Below are 5903 nucleotides of genomic sequence, written 5' to 3' on the forward strand. Positions count from 1 at the left end.
ACTGTTGTTGACAGCGCTGTCGGCCGCTGGGTTTGTTGTTGTTTTAGACTTAGTCTCATTTCTGCTGTTCAAAACTGAACAAACTTTGTAAAATGATGCAAAACTGCAAAACTCTCAGCTGTGTCTGTAATCAAACCTCTGTAACTTTGCTCTGCTTCACTTCATCAGGTCATGTTCACAAGTGTTTTTGTTCTACTGCAGAATATTTTTAAGGTCATCTGCTATAAAAAGCCAGGCCAGGAAAATCTGCTTCATGTTCTTCTGTTTTATCCTCAGTGACTTTGACACAAAGGCCTCTGCTGTGATGCTCACACCTCTGATGACGTCTCACAGTGTCAGCTTTCTTTTATAGATATAAAAATATGGAAATGAATGATAATATTTGTGACTGTCTGAGGCAAACTTCTGCGATTCAAAGTGAATGGATTGTAGAAATGAGTGAGGATACCCAGCCCTGTTAGCAGGTGTCCTCTGGTGGCTCCTTGACTGTCACACAATCATGTGCTGACAGGAAATGTTGCAGCAGCTTCAGTAAATGTTCCTCCCTGAGTTGTGCTCAGTCATGTGGTGGAGAGCTTCAGATGTTCAGAGCAGGAGAGCTCCAACAAGACCAGGACTGTGTATTTTCCACCATCTGCTGACATCACAATATAACTGCTTACTGTTAGTAGTGCAGTGTCAGTGGATGCATTTGACCAAAACCAGAGTGGAAACGCTCATAGATGTGGTGTTTCTTCAAGCAGGCTGTGAGGTGGGCAGCAAGCGGCTTCTCAACAAGCTTTGACCTGAAAGAGAAACTGATCTATAATGTTGATGTCATGTTGGATCTAAGCTGGGTTTGCTGAGCTTTGCTTCCACAACGGCATGTTTGAAAAAGCTGGAACACTCCAGTCTGAAGAAAAGCGTTAAAAAGGTTTACAAGGCAAAAAGCTTTGTGGGGAGAATCTCTGAGGGAGCTGCAGACGGCTGATTCTCATCAAATGTCACAGGTGTAAAAGTAGAGCAGCAGTGAGCTGCACAACAAGAACGCTCTGGGGGGGTTTGTCATTGATTTCTCTGATCTTATCTACAGAAAATCAGACTTTTGTTGCTGTCTGCTTTAGAGCCACATTTATAGGTGAGGCAGCTCGAGACGCAACAGCTGATTGTGTCAAACAAAACTTTGAATTTCTCCCATTTTCTGATCTGAGTTTTGTTTCTGAAGTTTCAAATAGACTCATTTATCCAATGGCACGTCCTCAAGTGAAGGTCAACAAAGACGCAGTTGTGGTCACTCACAGCTACATCCTCCACAGACACGTTGCTGATGCTGAGGCCCAAAGAAAGGAAGTGTGTGAGACATGGCCGACTGTGGAGGCTCAGTCTGTCTGTTCTTCTTCATCCAACATGTCTGCAGCACTTTACAGGACGCTGCAGACTAGTTACCAAAGAACGAGTCAGGAACACATCAGGAACAAACTGAGACACACAAGTTTTACAGAGACCCAACGAAGATGAAGAGAAAGCTGCTGTAACCTGGAGACCTCAGTCTGACCCTGAAATACCCCACAGATGGAGACACAAACACCTCCACCTGCACCGTCTGCAGCAGGGAGGGAAACATCCTGCTGAAGAAACAAGTGCTGCTCACTGTCAGGGCTCAGTGCTGTAGATGCAGGTCAGAGGTCAGAGGTCATGGTGGGATCAGTATCAGTTTACTCCATTGAATCCATTCAGCCTGTGGCTGATAATGTTTCTAATACTGACAAACTGGAAACACAACTTTACGATTGTTTCTTTAACATCATATTTCCTGAAGTATTCAGACACTTATTTGAAGCCCCTTCAGCAGGAATCACAGCAACAGCTGTTTTTGATGCAACGAGCCTCGTCCACACCTGGAGTTTCTGTCCTTCTACTTTCTAAATACTCACAGGCTCAGGCAGTGGGGTCACAAAGAGGTGGCTCTGAGCCCTTTATCGTTTGCAGTGCTGATGAACACTCTGATGTTTGCAGACAAAGTTATGATCTGTAGTCCACATTATTTGTGCCACTCCAAAAAAATAATTTCTGTCCACTATAAAGGAGAACATCACAGCCTGATACCTGCAGGTCTGACAGCAGCAGGTGTATCACTCCTGTTTCTACCTGGAGACAGCAGTCGCCTCATTGTTCTGACACACAACACAAAACTGTCCACAACACTACACACTGACTACACAAGACAACACATTAACTTGTTCACACTACACATAAAATGCGACAGCAAACATGCTGCAGTGTGAACGGTTCACGGCCCTCAAAGCGACCCGCATGCGCAAAAGAAGCACAACGCGCTCTGTTTACAGAAGTAAAAATGGCGGCTACAGAGCGAGTAGATGTTGTTGCTGCAGTTTGTCAATTTATGCAAAGCCGTAACCGACAGAATCTTGACAAATTAATCAGAGAAAGGAGGACGCTGAGAAAAAAGAGAGTCCGTGCTTTAACAATGGCCTTGTTTGGAGCAGTGGCTGCTACCTCCGTGCAGAGGTATATATGGACACGGAGTCGGAACCAGGAGTGGTGGGATTGGGATGTGAGAGGCTTCACTGACACGGAGTTCATCCACAATTTCAGGATGTCAAGACAAACATTTGAATATCTCTGTCAGCGCCTTTCAGCAAGAATGCTTAGACAGGATACTCATCTCCGCCAATCCGTACCTGTGAGCAAGCGCGTTGGAATCGGGCTGTATTGGCTGGCAACAGGCGCATGTTATCGGACCATGTCAAACCTGTTCGGAGTTGCCAAATCCACAGTTTGTTCAATCGTCCATGAATTTTGCTTTGCCTGAGTACATTAAATGGCCTCGAGGAGATGACCTGATACAAGTTATTGAAGGCTTCAGACAGCGATGGGGGTTCCCACAGTGTGCTGGAGCAATAGATGGGAGTCACATTCCCATCACTGCTCCTGAGAACAATCACTGTGATTATTTTAACCGCAAAGGCTGGCACTCTGTCATCCTTCAGGGCGTCGTTGACCATCAATTCTGGTAAGCATACTATGATCTACTAATTATGAAAAATTGAAAGGAAATAAACATGCATTTGAATGGCTCAAACGTATATACAGAGCTGGACAAAAAGTAGTCGGCTAAAGAATTATGCAAGTAACTGTTTGATCATAAGTGTGATGAACATTTTGTGCTGTTTTCCTTCAGTCTCTTTTCTCCTAATTACCCACATCATTCCTGCTTCCAGTAATCGGTTTCCCTATGCATTTAAACTCACTTTACTTGTTTGTTTTTTTTATGTAACATATTTTTACATGATTACTATTAAATAAATGAGTGATCCTTTATAAATTGTCATAAGTAATCAACTGTTGCTCAATGTAGTAGTGAACTGTTACTTTTACAAGTAAAACTACTCTTAAAAGGTAAAACTTATACTACCCACCTCACAGATTTCATGTATTTTATTAAAATATATTGCATTTTCTGGCACCCATACCCAGACCAAAAAGTATTATTTGACTGATGGCCCATAATATAAAGACTTTTTTTGGACTTTACATTTCGCAATTTTGCCTTAAGTTATGAATTTATTTTGCTGTTTACATATGTCCTGATAATAATCCTTATTGCTGTTTTAGAGAAGAGCAGTGCTTCAAAGTATACTTGCAGATTTACAGTAGAAATAAAATGTTGACGTTTCTCCAACGTTGTCTTCCCAACAGTTTCACTAACATCTACACTGGATGGCCAGGAAGCGTTCACGATGCCAGGGTTCTCAAGAATTCTGAGATATACACAATGGCAGAGAGAGGGGAGCTATTTCCACCAGTCAGTATCTTTGAACACAGTGAATTGTAATTAAAATTGTTTTACCATTCTTCCTTGTTGATGTGTGTCACCTTGTATTCACATAATCTTAGGTTACAGAAGAAATCATGGGTGTTGAAGTTCCAGTCATGCTGCTCGGTGACCCTGCATATCCCTGCGAAGCTGGCTGCTGAAGGATACGCAGATACAGGAACCCTAACTGAAGAACAACAATACTTCAACCAGAGACACAGTAGAGCCAGGATGACAGTGGAGTGTGCATTTGGCCGACTTAAGGGTCGGTGGAGGTGCCTTGGGAAACGTCTTGATGTGGACATCCACACTGTTCCCACAATAATAGCTGCATGCTGCACACTCCACAATGTGTGTGAAAAACATGGTGAAGCCTACAATGAAACTGATAACGCTGATTTGCGTGATTCTAGAGGTACCGAAGGAGGCATCTTACCAGATGTTCAGCCAATAAGAATCAGAGAGGTGCTGACCCAATTTTTTCATAGTCAACGTTAAGGCACAAAAGCCACGGTTTCATCTCATTGTCAATAAATTTGAGCTTGATGTTTAAGTGATGCATTCACAAAATTTAAAGTAAAACATTCAAAGTTATTTTTTTATGGAAAATATTTATTTTGACGTGTGTAACATGTACACTTCTTCCTCTGTGTACTGAAATTGCAATGTTGTTTGTCTCAAAACATATAAGTTTGCATATGAAAAATTAAATCTGAAAGACCCACTGTCCTTCAGCAGTACTGAAAATCTCTAACAACAAATATAAAGCATTTTTGGATGCAACGATAAATAACCAACATTTTGCATTGAAAGTAAAGCCCCTCCAAAACAATATTAACATTAACTGAAATATTTTTTGAGTATCCATTTAAGATACATTAAGTGAACCATGTGCAAAACTTGCTTTTTATAACATTTAAACTAATGCCTTAAAGTAGTTTAATCCTGTTCATCTGGAGGAGGGTAGGATGATGTAAAGGCCTGGTTAAAGGATGCATGCTGAGCCTGGTCTCGGGGGTTCGGTCGTTCTGGTCTAAAGGGCTGACCCAGATTGTGAGATGGTGGAAGGGCATTACCAAAAGGAAGAGGTTGAGCTCAATCTTGTTGGAAAGACAGAGACTGATTGGACATCTCAAATGGTGGAGACTGAGTTGAAGCCATGGGGTATGGAGTGGAATGGATGAATGAAGACTGTGTTGGGCAGTAAAGATGGTAGAAAGGTGGTTGTTGGCGTGTGATGAGCTGGGTCAACATGGAGAGCACTTTAAGATTGTGCTCATGCTGAGCTGCTTGCATCTTCAACAGAAGCTCCGACTCATCATTCTTCAAGGCGCTTGTAATCTTGTCCGCAAATATTTCCAAAGTTGACTGCATCTTTGACTTTCTCTTCCTGCTCTTGGCAGATGTATCTGTAAAGAGAATAGATGTTTGTGTTACTTTAACCAAAGGATAATTTTTATGTTTGAAGGATAGAGGGAATTTCCATATGTAGTGCTGGTACGCACCTTGGAGAAATTAGAACATCACCATAACAGTACAGGTCAGAAATTAAGACTGTGGGGTATTTGATCATTTGAGTCAAATCATGGTTTTTATTTAAAAAACATTGTACAATCTACAGTATGTCTTACATTACAATCTCACCCCTCTCATTGACAAAATGAGTAGTATTAATTGTGTGCTTTATCCATGCTTAGGCATCTAGAGTAAAAATTAACTCATTAGTTTGCCTTGTGAGGTCTCAACATGACACTTTACTTTGAAAAAACGTTTTTATTCTAATGGGATGATGAAAAGTTTGCAACAACAATGTTCTATTTAATATATGGGTTACTTACTTCGGGTTTGTGCATTCTTCTTTATGGCATTATCTGCACTCACTGCAGATGAAGAACTTTCGTCTGATGCAGAATCAAATGTCAGTGACACAGGAGTATCCTCACCCAGTGTACAGGCGCCTTTCGAAAATACAATCATACAACCTATTAAAAAGTTATGTACATGGTTATAGCTGATGTAGTTCAGCCTTCATTTAGAATTACGCTATTGCTGTCTTATAGAATGTTTTCAATTTTTTTCAGTAATT

The 5903-nt window shown here is 41.3% G+C and overlaps 1 long non-coding RNA gene across 1 annotated transcript; it reads left to right on the forward strand.

Moving 5' to 3' along the window:
• Positions 1 to 2900: 2900 nt before the first annotated feature.
• Positions 2901 to 3959, forward strand: LOC120437938. Its single transcript, XR_005611516.1, has 3 exons — positions 2901 to 3013; positions 3700 to 3805; positions 3898 to 3959. It is a non-coding gene; the product is annotated as an uncharacterized LOC120437938 (long non-coding RNA).
• Positions 3960 to 5903: the final 1944 nt, after the last annotated feature.

This window comes from Oreochromis aureus, linkage group 3 (genome assembly GCF_013358895.1).
Source record: "Oreochromis aureus strain Israel breed Guangdong linkage group 3, ZZ_aureus, whole genome shotgun sequence".
NCBI lineage: Eukaryota > Metazoa > Chordata > Actinopteri > Cichliformes > Cichlidae > Oreochromis > Oreochromis aureus.